Below are 21,629 nucleotides of genomic sequence, written 5' to 3'. Positions count from 1 at the left end.
GGAAAAGTCCTGCACTGAAAACTGGCCAGGAATCTGTGAGAATGAAAAACTTGAACTTTGCATGAGAAGTGCAGGGATCCAGGCAGGAACTCAGGTTGTTCAGATGGATTATTAGCATCAAGACATTGCTTGTTGGGGGCTGGCAGATGCACCAGAGGGATTGGGATAAAAAGGGAACAGAAGTTGGTAAGTTTGGAAAAGCAAAGTGCATCTTGCAAATGAGAAGACAAAATGTCCATTACTGTAATTCTGTGACATGTCCACAAGCACCGTGAGATTTTGGTGGTGCAGCATCTTCATGCAGGGTCATCCAGTGATTAGGAAGGGAGGAATTCCCAACTGACTACAGGTCAGTGGTCCCTCTAGTTCTCTAGCCTGTCTCTGACAGTGCCAATTTTGAAAGATGAACTGTGGAGTAGTTTCCCAAGGGAAGCAGTGGAAGTCCCATGTCAGGGGACTTTTACATCTAGACCAGACAAAACACTAGAAAATGTACTGTAGCTGTAGCGAGCAATTCTGCATCAGCAGGGAGATGGGTTGAATGATCTAATATGGCTCTTCCATCTGCAATTCCTGTGAGTCTATGAATCACATTTCTGTGTGGCAATGCAGCCGAGTAAATACAGTGCAGAGCAGTAGCAGCAGCTATCTTGGTATCTCTGTAACAGTAACATGAGTAAATTAGGCAGACAAATTCCAAAAAGGGATATATTTGAGTCTCCAGTTCTAAATCCATCTGTTCAAACTGCCTATAGCACAGTATGCAACTGCTAATTCCTAAGTGGTTCAGGCTGGATAACAAGATATTTTCTGTCAGGTATACTATTAGCAAAGAACTAACCCATTATTCGTTCCTGTTTTGTTGTACAGAGGTAGTGTTCCATAACCAGGCACATTTTGGATAAATACTAAGACTGGCCCAGCTATGTATAGCCTCTGTGAATTTTAACTTTAACCATATGGAAGAATCTTGCAAAAGTAGACTATAAAAATTGAAAATATGTCAGTTTAAGATGCAAAGTGTCTTCTGACTGGGAAAGCAAGGGTGGAAGGATTGAAACATCATATTACCAGACAAATGTGCTCAAGCTTTATCCTGGTCCCGTGCCTAGATGATCCAGACAGAACTGAATTCATGGACAGTTGGGTGGGTGTCAAAGCTGACCATATATCAGACTAACCAAACATGTCTTTTGTGCACCCAACCTAGTCCATTGGGTCAGCTAGGCTTAGAAAAAACTCTAACTTTGTTGATTGATTTGAGAAAGGGAAGTATCAAACAAACTCCACTGTCAACAGTAATCACCACTGAACAGGATTACGTGGAACAAATTTTCAAGATACTTCTGTGGAAATAAGGACTGTATACAGAGATGTTACACAGATGTTACACAATTGACAAAAAAGTCCAGTGTTTCACTGATTTCTTCACAGGAGAAATTTCTCTAGCAGCCAGGAAGACACTTTTTCATAAGTTAACAGGAAAGGAAGCATTTATGACTTTTCTTGTTCTTTTTACTCTGGTTTCAAAATCCTCCAATCTCGGCCACCAAAGGCTTATGTTTCTCACCATTGCTTAATCCATCCCCTCACTGCCATGATCTTCCCACAGCCTTTCTTAACTATCTTCATTGTGTTACTCCATTTTCTGGGATTGTAGCATGATGTTTCTGCCCACTTGTGGGATCATATTTGATGACTGGTGATCCCAAAAAGTCTTCTTCCCTTAACTGGCTTCTAAGAGTGCAAGAAGGTCACTACCTCCTGAGCATCACTTCTAATGGGGGAGAGGCTGCACCACCTAAGCACATTCAAACCCAGAGGCTGGACATTTATATGGGACATAATTTGAGACCAAATACATATATTTATTTGTGTGTGAGTAGCTCAACCACCTCATGAAATATCCAGGTTTTTAGTTGTCAACAGGCCTCCTCGAGTACCCTGACTATTCAAAAAGATACTGAAGAATTCCATTTCATGACATCTAGACATGGTGATTCATTAATTCTGAACAACAGCATCATTTCTTCACTATTCTTCATTCATTTTTCCCTAGTTTAAAAAGTTTGATTCACCCAGTCATAAATGAGTAAATAAATAAATAAAAATTTCCACACCTTTGTGAAGAATGAAATTGAACTGTTTATAAATAAACCATAAGCTGAAATGCATTTGATAAACACCTAGGAAAAGAGAAATTGGGGAAAAAAAATCCATCTTTGTATTTTTCACTGGGAAAATGAAGACTGTTTTCAGGTAGGAGAAATATCTGCACTTTTTTTCTCTATTTTCAAACTGGCTTGGTATAAAATCCATTGCTAGAAAATGCTGAAATTGGTAACACATTAAATGTAATAGTTAAAAAGTTTTTCCACTAATATTAAAAAAAAGACTTGGGCTTGTTTATTACTGCTAAAGGAGAATGTCTCGTCTGTAGCTGTCTTAAGGTTTGGCACCTGATCTGGACAAATCAGCCAAATCCCCTTGACAGTCAAAGGAAAGAAACAGGCTCCTTTCCAGCCCAGCCCGAGAAAGACATCTGCAGTAGGTGCTACAAAGAGCTATGAAGAGACAACCTGGACTAGTAGCTTTGACATCTAAATTTTGGATGGTTAAAGCTGGATTAGATTAATTCCCCCATAAGGTCCTCTCAAACTAAGAGAACATTTTTTTCCCCATGCTATGAACAATTGTTACCCAATGGCCAAAGGACCTATAGGCATCAGATTCACTGTATCAGTATAAACCCCGGAATTACAAAATGCAGAAACTTTGACATAGCTGTAGAATGAATGCCAGCATTTAATAATTAGATGTGTACATTCACATTATATCTGTTTTGTACCTGGCTTTACAGGAAAGGAACCTACAATTACAACAAGCAAACTGCTTATACAAGTTCAGTGCAAAATAGACTGCAACTAAACTCAGGAAGGATTATTATTACCTGTAGGTTTCTGAATTAAGTAAGGCATTCACTGAGAGGTTTGTACTACAATATAGCCCCCAAACTTAAATGTTGTGACATTAGCAAGTAGCTTATAATTAAAGTATGTTGCCATTTCACCAGGCTTTCATTTATAGGATAAAGTGCAAATTCTATTCTCTGTGAACTTTAGATACATCCAACTTTTTTCTTTGTTCTTTTCTTTAAAGCTTTGCAACAAATGCATCTCCATATGCTTATATTAGTTAATCTAGTATTAAACATATTGGCTGCGCAAAATGTTGGCATGCATTAATAAATGTTTTCATTTTTTTATTCTTTTTTTGTTCCCCTCCTTACTTTAAATTCTTCCTTTGACTACACAAGCAACAGCTGTCTAGCTTCCTGTTCAGTACTGGATCTAATGCCTCTACAGAAATCTAGGTCAAAACACTTGGAATGCATGAATATCAAACAGAGTTTTCAAAACAGCAAATGAATACATCTTTAACTGGTGACATTTTCCTGTAGCATATGGCTGCAAGCTCAGGGGACTGCATGCTTTTTTGATGAATATGTTCCGTCAAAAACTAAGGAATGGCAGTGGGCTTATATCACCTTCTGTTTTGCCTTATGAAATGATAATACAAACTCATAAATGGATACTACTATCACAAGACTCCTGCCTTTTGTCCAATCCCAAAGTAGTACAAGGCCTACTGGTTAAGAGCCTCACTCTTTGGTCATGTTAAAGTGTGAAAGATAACAGTCAAAGATGCATTTTTGTAAAGCACTTGCCCATGTCACGGAGGGCATAAGATTACCTGCATTTCCATACGAGTGGAAAACAGCAACATACGGTACCAGCAAAGAGGCACACATTAATTCTAGAATTCCACTAAGACATTAAACCCTGCATATAATTTCTGCAAAAGAATGGCACACCATAACAAAGGTAATATGAATATAGCTTAGCTTGACAATGCAAATACGCAGGGAAAGTTGTACATTTTTAATGACAGAAATAAGAGAATAAGAGAATAAAGAAATAAACTAATATTAAAGTGCTGGCATCTCTGATAAACCCCATATCAACATAAAAGTGCCAGTCCAAAGAAAGCTGCTCTAACAAGCTTGTCTGCTCCTTCTGAGAAGAAAGCGTGGGTTTGGCAGCAGTACCAGGGACTGTAGAATAATTAACCGACTACCAATTCTGACCAGTAGGAAACGATGGAGTAATTATTTCTGGTCACCTATTCATCTTAAACAGCAAAATATATTCCTGTCTAATACCTCCTTAGGTTGACAAAACATAAAGAAAATCACCTAAATACTCTAGAACATTCCGTAAGTCCTGGAGGTGGAAATGGATGTCAGCTGGAAGCACACTGGCTCCCTTATGAGATTTGCAGGGGGTTGTGCAGGGATTTAAAACAGGAATGTGGCCAAGGTCTCTGCAGATTCTGACCTCCAATACCCTGTGAGATGTAGTGGGGCAAACAAATACTGAATTCAGGTTCTGCTCTAAGCAGCCAACAGTTTTTTTTCTGGGTTGACACTCATGGAGCAAATGTGAGAACTGAACACATCTAGATAAGCTCTGACCATATAAAACTGTTTTGATATGAAAGATTTTAAACACCTGTGATATAAAGGCTGTGTGCTGCTGAGTATGTATTAGGGCTTCTCCTGTATTTTGAAGTTTCTTTTCAGTTATGTAGACTCCCCCCACTTTCTGCCCTTCTTCATCTCCCAAGTGCCATATTAAAACAATCCAGGATCTGAATTTCACTGTTCCTCTCTGATACTTCACTAGTTTCACACCACCTTGCTGGCTCAGCTTGTAGCTCCAGGCAGAGACTGAGGAAATAGAGTCTGAGAGGGAAAAAAAATCTGAATTCAGTCGATTTTGAGTTGTTTTTTAACATTTTGTAAACAAAGACAGTTCACTAAAAGATGGATGGATGAACAAAGGAAGTGATCAAATAAAGAATGATTATCATTAGCCTCCCATGAACTCCTCATAGTTTATAGAAAATATATCTGTTTTCAAAGCTACTTAAGATAGGTGCTTTACATATTTTTTGCAAAAACAATAAAGTAATTGATTAAATAAAAATGATAAATTTAAATCCTTTTGAAACAATTTTTTTTATTTCCCTGCATTTTTAGACTATTTCTAGGTGCAGCTTTGGAAATGCAGTCTTTTTTTTTCACTTTGTCTCCCTTGCTGTCTTTTATATATCTTATTGTCACTTAGCTGAAACTTCACTACATTTAACCCTACAAAGGGAACAGCATGTGTTTAACCTTCACACTTTGAGCAAGTGTATTTCTTATAAACATCCTTAACAGCATAATATTTATAGTAGGGGTAAACTGATTAAACTATGGATGTAGTCACTGGCGACCCCTTCTTTATGTCACCCAGTGGTCCACTTAATATTCTTCTCCCTGGCTGAGAAATGTTAACAATTCATTCCATGTTATCCGTTTGAATGACTCTTCGTTATTTCAGCAAAATAAAAAATAAAGTCATTTTCACAATACTTTTCTGAGAAGTTAGATGACATATTTTTAAAATATTCTTTCCATTTATGACATGGGTAAATGAACCAAAATGCCTGGTTGGTACAGGACATGAAGTAACAAATTAAATTATTTCAATTTGAAGATGAAGAGATATTTTCTCTGAAATCAACAGAAAAAATAGTATAATTTAGTTGTACTTTCTTTAGTTCTAAAATTCCTCTATTTACATTAAACAGAAGGACTTTTATCAATCCAGTTATGGGAAAGAGAGAGCCAGCAGAGCTACACAGCCAACTGAGCAGGGACAGTAATGTTTGAGCTCTGAAAGCAAAGCTCATTTATGTTCTAAGCTTATTTTATTTTTCTTAAATCAACATTAAGAAGGAAAAGTTGAGATATTAATTACCCGTTTACTGCCAATGTAGCGGAAAATGTAATTTATAGACCACTTGCAAAAAAAGTGCTTGCTTAATTTAAGAACTCAAATTATTCAAATAACATTTTGAATTTGATTATTCGTATAATTGAAATGTTGCTCTTGCCGCCTGAATTGCTTCTCTGAGTTACAACCTGAGCAACAGTTAACTAAGATCACACTCACTGTGGAGATTGTCACAAATGTGAGCAGGAAAGGGAGAGAGACTAAGCCAATGTGCAGCACTTACCTGGAGAAATTTATGGGCCAAGCTTCAAGATTTAATTGGAATTTGACATTTTCATAGGCTCTCTGCACATAAAGTTGTTGCCCCACCCTTAATTTTCCCATATGGACTATATCAAATTAATTTGGTCCTGCAAATCTGCATCCCTGAAATGAGTGATGTGCAGAAGGCAAATTGTCTATGTCTGAACTGTCTGTGCCTTCAATCAGGCATTGACCACTGCATTGTGACCAAGGTACAACCATATTCTGCTTCACCAAGCCAGAAATTTTGGCACTGCACCTGTATAGATGTTGAAACTGAAGTTTGTCCAGCCCTTCTCTAAGAGCCTCCTGAAATTTTTACAATATATTGTCACTGAATACAGTCTATGGAGCATTAGCACTGAAAGCAGGGATCTGCACTGCTGAAATTCTGACATGGATAATACGAAATGTATTTCCCTTCTCTGCAACACCAACAAAAACAGGGCAGAATCAATACACCTAGATACAGGTTGATATTTACTAAAATCTCCATTTTGCTTAGGAAAGATACCTTTGAACTCGAAGATATCTGCCTATATCTTTGCAATTTCCTAAATAAGTGTTTTCTATCCCTAGTAAGAGGGAGAAAGAGATTAAATAGGATGAAAGACAAATGCAATATTTCCTACTTGGCACCTAAAACACTCCTGGATATAAACCTTTGAAGCACAGTGCACATGAGGCTTTAGTGAAACTGGAGAAGACCTACTTTGTATTTCAAAAATGGATTAAGATATTTAAACAATCTTGCATCCATACAGAAAGGGTCTCAACTGGCCTAGTGCAAGTTTGATTTCAATGTACCTGGACTTTCTTAGTAAGGGTATCTCAGCTTTTTCAGGCTTTAGAAAACACATTCAAACAGATCTAACACTAATTTTTAAATTCTCTACAGCAAATGCATGTCAATTACTTTTTACTTAATATATGAAGGATATTATAATTATTTATTAGTTATAGATTAGATATAATCATTAATACTAATTTATTATTCTTGGCACAATTTCCATTATATTATCCTCCTCCCTCTACCTGGCTGTTAGTGAAGCCAAGGGATCCTCAGGAGAATCTGAAGCAGAAGTTCATGTTAGGAACTACAGGAGAAAAACATTAAGGTTTTCTTCCCAACAAAAGAAATAAGCTGAGAACATGACAAAATTTCATAATGGAAGATATGTCCACAAAATTTTCCTAATTCCCGTGTGTCTAGGTGGAGATGATAGTGCATATTCTTTAACTTGGGCAAGCAATATAAACCCTTTCAATCTCACAAAATGACTGAAAACTTTTTTTTACTGAAAAATATAAACAATAAAAATTAATCTTAAAGCCTGAAGTTTACTCAAAAACACTTAGGAAGTGTTTATAAGCAAGCAAAAGTAAAGTATTGTAATAAAAAGGTGCTTCATATCTTTAAGTATAGGTATTTTTGTTTCTGTTATATATGACAAGAAATTCTCAGGAAAACATTAGTCCATTGTGAAAAATGTTTGGCCCCTGATGTTGTTATTTCAAATCTAATGACATCCTGCTAAATCAAACAAATCAAAACAGTCCCTGAACTGTGGGATTTTCAAAGGAAATGTGACGATTCATGTCTCATTGAGTTTAAATACCTAACTTCATCAGACTCCAAAAATCCTATCCATAGTCAAAGACTTGGTGTATAACAAGTTGGAAGGATTTTAAATGACAGATGAGCTTTGAGAATTATGGATGAAATTAAGTAGAAGCTTTTTTTTTTTTCCCAAATTCTCAATGTCTCCAACAACTATGCTTCATACTTTGCTGCCGAGAATATGAAACACTTGGACAGCCAATGGCACGATGTTTTCTGGAGTTTTTTTTTTCACACTCTTCTTTCCCAGCTTGTCTTTTCTTGTCTAGTCTTTTCTTTTCTAAACAAGTCTAATTCACTCTTCACATTTCAGCTTCCCCATCCTCCAATCTTTATTATTCTTTCCTTCTAGTCAGCCAGCCTTTCAGCTAAGAAAAAGAGGGGTTAATAAAGCCATGATTAAGCTGTAAAAGGCTGACATTTAGATATCAACTATGAATCAACAGCTGAAGTATTAGTGAAATGATTTTGTAACTTTTTTTTTTCTCTAACACGGGCACCCTGTGCTGCAGCTCTTCTCTTATGTTCCACTTTTCCAAGGTGCAAAGGGACAAATCACAAGTTATGTCACTCCATCCACGGCCTTGCCCCGCTGTATGCTTGCCTGCCAAGTCTTGATGATAAAAAATCAGAATCGTTTTGCCCTGAGAAAATAAAGGTGGAGTTATTAAACCCATCGGAGCAGCTTATCTCGGGAGCATTTTATCCTGGCTCACAGGCAGCCAACTGAGGCGCGAGCCAAACTAGACAGAGAGAGACGGAGGAGAGGAGAGAGGCAGCACAGAGACCCCATTAGCGATTCCCCTGCCGCAGTCTGAGTGGCAGCTGGGAACAAGGCACTAACTGTTTGCCCGTTGCCCGTTCTTGTGTTATTGGGTAAAATAAAAGTTCTTTTCTCTGAGAATCTTTGTACAATAAAACAACTCTCAGTCATTCGCGAGTCAGGGGAGAGGAGAAAAGGGCCTCAGTGTAAAGTGCTCCAAACTGGCACATTGTTTCCAGTCATTTTCTCACTATTCACATATAAGGGGAAAGAAGAGGGGGTAAAAAAAAAGGGCAGAGAGATGAGAAAGGAGGGGGAGGGAGGAGGGGCGGCTCAGGGTATCTTTTGACAGAAATGTCAGATGCGTGGGGCTGCCGGGGGAGGAGAGGGTGAAGTGTGTGTCTAAGGAGGGCAAGTTTTGCCTGAAAGTCTCCAGATGAACTCCTGGCCACACACTTCCCCCAGCCCTGACTCTTTGCCCATCACCTTTTTCTCTCCTTGGCTAAGATGGGATAGAAACCAGCTTCTCTGAGATCTGGAGGTCGGAGTTCTCCAAATGCTGCTCTGCAGAGAAAGGACAAGATGGGCACTTCTCTCCCTCCCCTTGCTGCATTTCTCATGGTTTTCCTAATAACAGACACACTTAGCAATTTAATTAGCAGAAACTCTACAGAGCTGAAGGTCTGACTCCTGCACATGACATCTTCTATTTCCAGGGATCAACAGCATAATAAATAGCCACACAAAGGTTTTTAATGAAATCTTTTATTCAAGAGTCTGCATGAACTTGGCTCATATTAGATGTTTCCACAATAATAATAATTAAAAACCCAAAGAGCCGCATGACACTTGTCAAATGCACAAAGTAGGGCACAATAACTCCCTAAACCACAATATCAAAACTCCTCTACCACTTGGATGAACCTGCACCTGGAAGCCCTGACTGCAGGTTCTCTGCTCAGAAGTTACATACTGAGGTCTGAAATTTGGAGAAAAGCATTTCCCCCAGCCAAAATTCAAGACTCTTCAAATAATTGTAAAGTAAAACACAAGTGAATAAAGGATTGGGGCACTAAAACAAAGTTTCTGGTATTTCCTTCATGGTTCCTTTAAAGTAGGAAAGGCAAAAGCATCCTGAACAATTTAAGTGTGAATCTAAAAGCAAGGAGAACTTAAAGGACTGACAAAGAAGTGGTAGGTAAGAGTAAGGCATGTCAGCAGGAGACATGGAAAATCATGGCACAGTATCAGTTTGATGACTAATTTATTCTCATGCCAAGACCTGGATGTAGATCCAGTCTGAACAGAGAGGCTGCTGGATTTTTTGAACATGCCCACATCAAGGTCTGTGGGGTTTGTACCAGTGGGAGGCTGCACATCCCCAAAACCTTCCGCTCAGAAATCCCATATATAATTATACACATGATGGAGTCCTCAGTGAATGTCCCATGCCAGAGTGTCACTGTGTAACTAAAGTTACCGTGGGATTTTAATTCAGTAGAGGGAGCTGTGCGTGAGACTGATGCAGTTCCAGCCCAGGGAAGATTGATTGTGTTCATTCAGCCCCCACAGCCTGAAAATGCTCCCTATTTATTTTATTCAAGTTCTTGTTACAACACATCCCTGAGTTGCCACGACTTTTTTTTTTTCCCCACTAACAAAAGTCCTATCCTTTTCCCTTGTTCACTTCTGTGTACAATCAATCCCAAGAGCACTCTGGTATTTCACTCTGTTTTTGCCCCCTTAGTGCCAAATCTGTTTCATAATGGCTACATGTATTACACCAGAGAAAGCTCAGTATTTTTGAGAGCTCATAGAGACTTGGCTGCCACTTGTTTTGTATTTAAACATGATACTGATCTGGATCAGATACATCCCAACCTTTGGGATAGCCAGGACCTATCATCTGAGGAATTCAATCTAGGTTATCTCCAATACCCTTGGCAAGCTTTTTTTTTCTAAAGTAGACTAGAGTTAAAAACAACATTTACAGTGATTTTTCATAATGATTACAATGATTTCATAGCTTTGTAACTGCCAGTGAAGCCCTACATAGTGCTAGAGAAATAGTTTTATCACTTTAGCTGTCATCCAGTAAAAATAAAAAATTATTGGCCAAAGACTAAAGGATAAAGTAAGTTCAAGTACTGGAGCAGAAGTTTGTGAGCCAGAACTGATCCAGCAGAAGCTAGAAGTACATTTGCACATAAGCTAGTAAATTATGTATTTGTCCTCTTAGTAAGAGTAAAAAATGCCAGTCCACTCAGCAAGCAGAGTGTATTACAAGTCAGGTGCTGTTTCCTTCAAAGCACCTCAGGAGTCCCTGTCTTTCCTACCTGTCCATGGAATTGGAAAGGTTTATTTGAACAGAAGCTGCACGCTGTATTAGGCTAGGGCTTTTATCATTCCCCTCTTAAGTCTGCTCAGCAAAAAAGTCTATTTCTCTTCAAGGGCTCTAATCTTCTGAAAATAGCTATTTATCTGATTTCAAAATTGGGCTGAATAAATAACATTGTCATTAATGCGCTTCATAAAGCTGTTGTATGAACTGATCTAAACCAGAAAATAAAAAATGGCATGGGTGCAACAATTTATTTGCACAACTTTTCCACTAGTTTCCATTTTTCCTTTGTCCTTACTTCACATCTATCAAGACTGATAGACAACACAAACACACTAACTTGCTCTGTGGGTTCAAGACAGTGATAACAGTTGTCAACAAAAAATTGCAGAGTAATGGTACATGTAAGGACACCCTGTCAACTGATACTACTTTTTGTCATGTTCAGATTTGGAAAAAATGCTCTGACACTGAATTTCCTTGGTAATGTTCCTGTGCTGCTCCTAATCTCTACATGAGCTAGAAATGAGCTTTGGAGCAGTGGAAGCAGTGGTGGAGAGAGCATCATGCTCCAACTCTGCAGCTGGAGGTGGATCTACTTCTCTGTATATAAGTAAAACAGATCAAGCATATGTTCAGAAAGTTTCATACAGCTGCCTGTGGAGCAGAAACACTCATTGATAGCTCAAACTTGTTTAGTGTCTGATGGAAAAGATCCTTTTTGTGATAGTTTACAGTGTGTTTGAAATGGCTTTGTCTTATTAGCCCAGTGAACAACCACCTGCTTATGTTATGTTATGTTATGTTATGTTATGTTATGTGAAACCTTTATGTTCATAAGCAATGTATTTAAATGTAGTGAATGAACATCCACAGAGACTTATTCAGTCCAATTTTGGGCCACTAAAATTATCACCAATGTAATTATTATTATTATTATTATTATTATTTAATTTTAATTTTTATTTTATTATTGCTATTATGTGTTGTTCTATCATGTTGTCAAAAGGCTTTAAAGCAAGATAAATAGAAAATTTGAAAAACACTTTAAAATTAGCATGCAGCTATTAGAAAAGTCTATAAAACCTTATGGTCCTGTTAATGCAATGCTTTGTGGAAAATGTCTTAAAACTGTTTTTCTTGCAAGATATTGTGATGAGCACACAGGAGGTTCAAAACGATGAGGAGAATGAAGAAAAAAAATATGTGGCCATAGGGCTGAGACACCAAAAGATTTTCCAGTGTGAAATTCGTACCTGGCTCATACATACCTGTGTATTGGCATGACCTTCAGATATTATTGTATATCATTACTACTTAAGCATTCACTTTGTTATTGAACCTGTAAAAACTATCCTTTTCCTGGGAATTTGGGGTGTAGAGAGAGTGAAATCCACTGGAGGTGCGGAGTCTGTGACTAGAAACTCCTGACCGCTGTCCCTGATGCTGATTTGGAAAAATCAGAAATTCAGAAAAATCAGTGCAGAAACCACTGTTTTATTTTGCTTAGTAATAATCACCCTCATCCAGAAAAAGTAGTGGCTGTGCCTATTATTCCCATTATTTTATGCAGCAAGTACATTGCATGAAGGTGCAGATGATACACAATTTGTTGTGATTTTTTTCTTTGCTGTCCCATCTTCCAACTAGTTAAAATTCAAAGGCCACAAATAAAATATGATGGAAATACCAAATTCATCTTTTCAGCGTGAATTGCAGCAGGCAGAGTTTTCCAAAGGCCTTTGAATACCAGCACAACTTCACGATTTCAGAGGCTTAGAAATGACAGTAGCATTTTAACCTTAAAATGTGTCATGAAAATGAAACTGCAGAGTTTTCTCTGCAATTCTGACTTCAGAACATATGCTATATGGAATAACCTTCCAGCTCTAACTTCTTTGCTTTTAACAGTCACAATCAGAGCCATGTCTGAGGGAAGAAAATGTATCAGTGCACCCTTGAGCAGAAAGTTGAGGAGCTTCATTGGAGTTCCCAATGAAAATATATGTCTAAAAGCAAATATAATATTTTATGCTATATGTAAATTAATTTTTATTAATATTATATTGACATAAAAAGAATATTTATGATTGTGATCATCAAATTGTTAACATGGTTCAACCCTGTCTCCTTGTACATCTCCAGGAAGGTTTTCAAATTAGTTCCATGGCATCTGAATGATTCTCTAAACTCCAACTTTCAAGTGACTTTCATGAATATCACTACAAATGTAAAGATGCTGATGATTTTTTATCTAAATTTGACATCTGGACCCAAAAGGACTCATTTAACTGAATGAAATGAAGAATCACTTTGCTGAAAAGCAGCTTTTGAAGGATCATCCTTTACCACCACTTATCCTTAAAGAAAAATAAGTGTACAAAAGCACACATTGATGCAGCTCCCCAAATCTCTGAATAAACTCCTAACTCTCTGTGTACAGTGTTATTTGAGGGAGCTATAGGGCTGCATAATTACCCCAACTCCCGCATCAGGCAGGGAAAGTTGGTGACATGTTGAGTGAAATGCTACACTGTGTTAATAACGGTTTTGAAAGAAATCAGAAAAGTTAATCATGTGTGGACACAGGGTTAAGAAGCAATGTAACAGACTATTAAGTTTAATATAGATATGTGATATAAGCATATGCAGACAGCCATTAGCATAAATTCACGTTACAGAAGAGCAGTGCAGCATCGTGCGCGATGGATTTATTGCACACGCGGTGTGCAGGGCGGGCACCAGAACGAGGGAGAAATGGGTCAACAAATTCATAGGCAGGTCTTGAGTCAGATTGGCAGAACCAGGGCAAATGCAACCCGGCTGCTTTTCAGTGGTGATGTTGTCTCAGAGTGACTATCTATCACACAACAGTCAAATCACTCGGCTGCTGTTTTCTATGGGTTTGAACATGGAGACGTCAAAGGCTGGAGTGCACATGAGGTCCTCTGCTTTGCATTCTTACTGTGTGATGAGGACAGCTCTCACAGATCAATTTCTGCTCCCTGGTTCTGTAATGGATATACTGACAAATTCTGCAGAAGCAAAAAGTCTGATGCTGCTCACCAAGAATAAGAATTTTAGAAGCCTCCTTATATTTGTCCCATTTACCTGATTTCAGGATCCCTCATTCATACTGTATTGATTTTACCCAGTTACCAACAGAGGTGAGTAAAGAATCTGTAACAAGTTCTGAGAATTTGCCTCCTTTTTCTCTTCATAGAATGTTAAAAATGTTCATTACCCAAATCCACTGAAGAATTCCCCGTTTGCTAACTGCCCGCGCTGCTATTTGACATTATCTAAATATATGTGGTTAAAACTGGCTCCTGCTAACTATTCTTTCTTGAAAAAATTTGATTATAGGCACATTTCTTGAAGATGACCAAAAAACAAAACAGTTCAAAATAATTTACAGCTAAATTGGCCAAAATGAATTGTGTCATATCTGAAGAGACTGCAAGATGGAATAGTGGAAACTCCTAAAATTTGTTTATAACAATCAGCATTTTTCCTCCTCCTCTCTGGTTAGTGCAAGGCAGAATAATTGGGAAGAGGCCACAACTGGACTTTTGACAACATTTATAGCATGTATAAATTGCACTGAATCACTTGTCCTTCATAATCCCAGAAAGTACTTTTACACTCAAGATGTTTCCTGCATTCTGTGTTCCTCCTAGCAATAAAAACCCACAACAAAATAGTGGTAGGGCCTGATTCAATTTAATAGTGGTCTCCTCACAATACCTACAACTGCTTAATGTTATGAATCCTTAGAGTTATGCTACTCTTTCATCAACAAAAGGAAGGGTTACAACCTTCCCCATGTACAATGTTTTTATTGTATTTTGCCTTTGGGAATTGACAGCCTAGTCTAATCTCTGTCTAATGGTGTGTGAGGGAGAAAGGCTCCCATCAGCTCAAAGAGTCATTGATATTCAGGTGAGATCCAAGCTGTTTTCCAAAGTTTGATCATTCCTTCATCTTCAAGAGCTGTTTGGCATCTTATCACTCATATGTCAAGCCAGGTCTAAAGGTGATTGTGCTTTGTGAACTTCAGTGTGGGTCCTGAATTTTGCTCAGAATATTTGCAAAATTCTCCAGATTTCATATTTTTAGTGGTTCTTAACATGGAGGAATTTGCAGCTTGTTTCAAAAAATGACTCAGTTAGCATTATTCCTGTAATCCTACTGCCATAGACTGAACACCTCAAAATTATCAGTAGTGCATCTTATTAGGACTGTCTGAAAAGGCAAATCTAAAATGAGTACAGGAGCCAATTTAGTGCTGAAATGTGAGCTTCCACAACACAATTGGAACACAAATGTTTAGCAGGAAGAAAGTGGTTTTCATGGATGCAAAGTTGTCTGTAATGATTTTATGACGTGTGGCCTTTCCTGCATAAAAGACTATTATGGATCTTAGTGAGCTTTTGGGTTCTGCATCCTATTTGCTGTCTAAATGCTGGTTTTACCACTGGAATTGAAAGGAAGAAAATGTAGATGATCTGACTGAAAGGACTCAAATTACTGGACAAACCAAGAAAGCTTGTGCTAATTGTACAAGGGTGCCAAAGAGGAGTTTGAAGCCATTCTTCTTTAGAGATGGAAATCCTGGAATGACTTTTGGAACTACTGCTGAGCTGCTGATTATAGATCACATACTAAAGATGATAACAGCAAAACACTGGGGTACTGAAATCACAGTTAACTCATGGATGAGGTTAGCATTCAGCAGAAAAAGGCTTCCCATTTTTGAGGGAAAGGAGAGGAGAAAAGATGGAAAGATGTACATTCTCAGCCATTTGTTCTAGACATATTGAAAAATTAGGAGAAAAGAGGAACAGTTGAGAGAAAATGCAACCTTCATACTGATCTACAGATTGATTTATAAAGTGTAGATACTTTATGGAAAATTTTAATGCTGAATCCTAGATATGATATTTAGAATATAGCATTTTCTTGCTACCACTCTACTATATCATGCTGCACATCTCCATTTCCCTCTATCACGCCAATCAGTATTTCAGTAAGAAAAGAAGGTAGATGATAAAACAAGGAAGATTTCCAGTGAAGTTCAAATGTAGGTTTCATAGAAAGAAAACCCGTGTTGTACTTGCCTTTGAGTGGCTGAAGAACTGAGCAAACTGCTCTGTATTCCCAGCCTGGCTATTTCCTCCCCACCTTAAATAAAAAGCCCTCCCATCATGCTTATTAACATTCCAGTTCATCAAAGCATTTGTTAAATTAAAAAAAAAATTAGAAAAAAAAAAAAAAAAGGAAAAGAAAAAAGTTATTGCAGCGCCGACGGAAATTATTCTAACATTACATTTCAATAAAATACCCCCTCCCCTGATCCCTCTGTGTATAAGCAATCAATGGGTTAAGTTTAGATCACTAGCGTATGTTCCATGACCCCAGAATGCTTCATCAAATGTACTCATTACCAACTGAGCAAGTGAATGAGTAGTTGTGAGCCGCAGTTTAAGCGCTGATGGGATTGTGTGTGAGCCCCAACGTGGCCGAGGTATTTAAATTTTGATTTTTGTAATGGGCTTTGACATGTTTCATTTCCTCCGAGGGAGCACTCAAGACCTCTGAAAGTAAATGTTGCTAAAAAGTCATCAAGGCAGAATATTAAAATGCCATCAAATGAAAATTTCACTAATGCAATCCGGCTAGGCCTTCAGGTACCCGAGCGAAAAGGGGAGTGTCAAAGGTCCTGCTTCTTTTAGTGAAACATTATTTGTTCCTCTTCACTGACTGTTTCTCCAAAATAAATTATTTAAAGTCTTATTTCTTTTTTCTCCTGGGCCTTTTAAAGTTCAACTACGCTGAGAGGAAATGTGGGGAGGGCTGCCAGGGGAAGGAGGTGTCATATGTGGAAATTTAACAAATTGCTGTGCATGCATCACGCGCTGGGAAGATTGGTTTACACCCGCTGGATGTCTGGAGCCTCGATACGGGCAGGGGACAGGCACTGACACGCTCTGCTACAGGACTTCAAACAAGCACAAGGGCAGAGACCCACACAGGATCACAGCTCAAGGACGGGGTTCAGCCTAGAAGATATTAAGCACATTCCCCAGGAAATAGGAGGGATTGGAGAGCTGGTGAGCTCACCCAGCACCTTCCAGGGTTCCTGTCCTCCCATGGAGACAAGATGGAGGTTGTAAATTTTTCAGACCCGTTCCCCATTGAAATGACAAAGCAAGAAGCATTCAGAGAAGAGTAATGAGGTGGTAGGAAAGCAATGTGATGGTGGGTGTAGGGATCTTTCTTTTCAGTGGAAGACAGAGCAAAGGCAAAAGGGCATTGTGCTCGGGATAAAAGAACTGGAGACTCTGGTTTCACTTCCACTTGTTTTATGCCTGTGTAAATCTGCAACTCTCTGGCCATTCCTCCCAACTTACAACACTGGGCAAGACTTAAGCCCCTTGTTCCCAGCAATCTGGAGGCAAATCAGAAAAGAGAAAAAACAAGCCACTATTTAAAGAAGCATCATTCTGCTGAGCTTCATTCAGACTTTACAAGAAGGATGAAACAGAGGCACCCTGACCTCATGCAGAATCCCCTCCTGGCTGACTCCTCCAAGGATATTGGAACAATGAACTCAACCAGTGGAACGGGGAAGAGGAGAACTGCACCATCAGGCCAAACACTGATTGACCGAGTATAGGCAGGAGGCTTGCTACGGTCAAACTTCATAAAGCTGATTAACACATCTCTGCCTGATACAGACACCACTGGGAAGAGGGCAGGCAGCAACAGTCAGGGGGACAAGCAACTATTAAAAGATGGTTGAAAAACAATAGTTTCCAAATGATTCGTAACTACCCTTTGTAACCTTCTCGCAGATGTTTTTTTTGAGTGAAGGGAGTGAGTGGAGTTGTTTTTCCCTTCTCTCAGCCATTTGTGTATCGCTCTTGACTTGATGTAAACTCTCTACAATGTAGTTAATAAAAGTAAGTGAAAAGATATCTGAAGCAATCTCCCCAGTGGCTCCCCAAGTCCAGGGGAAAAAAAAATCCTCTCTGCACACCCACAAAGTAAGCAATCTCATTTCAAAACCCATTCTACCAGTTCCTGACATTGTCTGATTTCACATTAGCACAACGGATGGAAATGGCATTCAAGCTAATTATCTACAGGAGACTGAGCAAGAGGTTGAGGTGATCTCCAAAAATTAAATAGGAAAAAGAAAAGAAACTAGAAAAACACAAAAAGCACTCCCCCAGAAGACCCAGTAAAATCCTTTCCAAAAAATTTCAAGGCAGAAAAGAGAGGGTATGTTTTTTGGGAAATCCCCTGAAAACTAAGCCCAGCCTGAATGCCTGAGGAGAGAACCAGGCTCTTTGTCACCAGGGGAGTTTTGGAGTTTACAAAGCATACACAATTGCTTCCCACTTTTGGGGGGGCGGTTTGAAAACACCTGATTTGTGAGCCATCTGCCAAAGTTGTGGCTCAGATGTGTTTCATCTCAATTGGGATTAGGGTGAGTGATCCAAAAATGTGCGTCTCAATCTAAATGTTGTGGGTCACATCCCACGACATTGGTACCTTGTCTCTGCTGGTATTCAGTATGCAAATGGGATGCAGCATGAAGTGATCCAACAGCAAGATGTGATTGGGAGGCAAAAGATAGGACAGCATGTTAGGGAAAGAGAGAGAAGTATTACAGGGTGCGGAAAAATGGAAACGAGAGATTGGGGCAAAGCTGTTACAAGGAATTGAAGGTTGCAGTGCTTTTGATTGGGAGATGTGAGAGCTATTGGGAGAGCATGACTGGAAAATGAGACAGACTGGAGGGGACAACATCACATCTGAGGTGGGACCTCAGGGACAGAAACATAAAGTCAATGGGAATATTTTTCTGACAAAAGAATAGACCTCAGACTGGGAGAAAAGGGGTTATTTCCAAATAATGCTACTTCTTTTTCTACTTGCAAGGGGTTTTGTTTGCTTGTTTTCAGAGTTTCAACTAAACTTGAACAACTAGAATCCCATTAAAACAAATATAGCCCCCCCTTAGGGCACCCGAGGTTGCTCAGAACCTAATCTATATTTTCTTTCAGGTCATTCTTAATTTCAGTATATTTTGACATTTAAATTGAGAGCTCAAGATCTGATATGCAAAACCAAAGACCTGAAGAATAACAGAAATTACAGAAAAGATAATACTCAATTTCTTCACACTTGGCAGTCATTTTCAGCAATAGTTACAGCTAGACAAATATTTTGGTTGTAAAAGCTTCTTTCAAAATGCCTTTTTGGTTTAAGAGCAAAGAAAAGAAAAAGTCAGACTGACCAAATTGTTTCTTTTGAAGAAGTCTAAGAAAAACTGCAACGTTTTGTTAATTTTCTTTTTCAACTTGAATCTCTGTTCTCAGTACACTTTAAGTTAATTAAAATTAAGACTTCCCAAGAATAAAATATTTCACTGTGGATTGTTTTTTTCTTCAAATCACTGAGGCATTGAGGACATTAACAAAGGCTCTTTTTCAGCTGGACTTTAAACAGTCAATTTACAAAAAAAAAAAAAAAAAAAAAAAAAAAAAAATCACAAACAAGCTGAAAAATCAATTATTCACACAAATCTAGTATTGACCTTCTCTATAAATTACTCAGCCATCCCATTCTGCCCACAAATTCATATGTAAGTCACAGTGAAACCAAAGGAAATTGTGAATATGAATCTGAATGTAACTAGACTGTTTAGCAAATCTTACAAGAAAACATATACTCAAAAAATAATCTAGCAAAGAAAACATGAGAACTAGCAAAAGAAGTTATATTTTCATTGCTTTTGAAGACAATTTTTGAAACTTCCGAAGAGTTCATTGGCAGTGAACAAGAAACCCCAAATTCCCTTCGGCTCCACCGATAACTCTTCTTTATGGTTTGTATTTAAAGATTAGATTGAAGGACTGAGAGCCTCTGCTCTCTGATGATTTCTAGTGTGATTTTTAATATGCCCAGAAAACAACAGGGAGACATCTGGAAGCATGATAGGATGAAGAAGCCTCTGAACAGGACAGGCAGCCTGCAGGTGAATTTTAACCTAGCTGATCCAAGCAGACATTTGACCTTTGCTAAAGCCTGGTAGTTCCCATCTTCAGAGTTTCAGTGTCACACCACATTCACTGGGATGATGGCAGAAGAGCAATGAGGGGTGCTCAAACTCCATCCATCCCTATGGCTCAATTCTGTGCTTTAAATTCCACATATGCTTGGAATTGCTTTGAATCTGAAACAGTTGGAAACCATTTGGGACTTTAAAGAGAATCTTTGTTTCAAAAGTAATCAAAACTTGTTGTTTTTGTTTTCTATTTGTGAGGTTCTTGCTTCATGGCAAATGGCACAGAAAAGAAGCAAACCCTTCTAGAGACACCATTTTGGAGGAATGTCAAGGGGAGCATTTGACAAACTCCTTCTATAGCAGAAAATCCTCCGTCCCTTTTTTATCTAACTTGGCACAATGAAGGTATGATGCTTACAGAATGCACTGTGTTTACTTAAATTTCTCTTCCAAAAACTCAATCAATAGTGCAGCCTCACCATCTTATTCTGTAATTGGCAATTACAGCCTGGCTCCCTTGGCACCCAAATATCTTCATGTGTGTTACTCTATCTCCTGCACAGGCATCTCCAAGCCGGGCAGCAGAATGTCTGCATGAAGGAACAGGGTCAGCAGTTTGTCTTTAAGCCACCGACTCCACACATGAACTTTCCCCACATTTTTTGCCTTTCTTTGACCTTCATGTGTCTATCTGGAAAATGACTTTTTGAAGAAAGGAGTGCTATTCATTGGAGAAGATTCCTGAACAGCAACAACAAAAGAAGAAGGGTTAATAAGGCCTTCCAAATTTTCCATTGGGACTTTTGACCTAAAGCTTGGAATCATGAAAGCTTGATTTTTCTTTTTCCCCCCTCTGGTTGGATCTCTGAATTTCAAAGCATAGTCTTACTGCAGTGTTATGAGCCTCCATGCAGTTTGGGAAGCTGCTTCTGACTGACAGCTCCTGAAAGGCCCATAAGAAACATCATGTTGATTGCCTCAAAACAAAAGCTTTAGAGTCTCTTCTGATGAGCCTGCCTCCTCCAGTTAATATCTGAGATCTGCCGAGGTGGGTTCTGGAAAGAAAATTATTCAGGAAGCACTAACAATGCACTTTATTTTCCTCTGGCCCTACTTGCTGCTGAAACACTCCCAGTTTGCTTCTGATAAAATTACTTTCTGATCAACATTATTTTAAACGTTAGTGCCTTGTCCAGGAGGAAGATGAAGATAATTAGTAATGTCTAATAATGAGAAAAATACTCAGCATATTATTTGTACAAATCACATGTTATAGCGAACTCAGGTTTCTCTAGGTAAAGAGCCTTATTACATTGATCCTGAAAAAGCATTCTGCTTTCAAAAGCAAAAAAAAAAAACAAAACTCACCAAAACAAACCCAAAACCTGCAGCTGTGGTAAACCTTCATGTTTTGTAAAAAAGGAAATCCCAGATAAGCACATAGCTCTGATTACATAGACCTGTAGTTTCCAGAGTTCCCTTGTATATATAATCTTTCAAGGGAGAAAAAAAAGAAAAGATACAGAAGTTTTGGGTATTAGGGAAAGGTAAATAAAGCCATGGTTAAATGTATAGCTGCTGTGGAAACAGTAGAAAAAAAATAAAGCAATATTTGGAATAAGCCTTTAAGGTACCAGTATATTGTATGAATAAGCAGTTTATCATCGCTTTGTCTGCAA

Source organism: Anomalospiza imberbis, chromosome 13 (assembly GCF_031753505.1).
Source record: "Anomalospiza imberbis isolate Cuckoo-Finch-1a 21T00152 chromosome 13, ASM3175350v1, whole genome shotgun sequence".
In the NCBI taxonomy this organism is placed as follows: Eukaryota; Metazoa; Chordata; class Aves; order Passeriformes; family Viduidae; genus Anomalospiza; species Anomalospiza imberbis.
The sequence above is the reverse complement of the archived record's forward strand: the minus strand, read 5'-3'. Positions refer to the sequence as shown.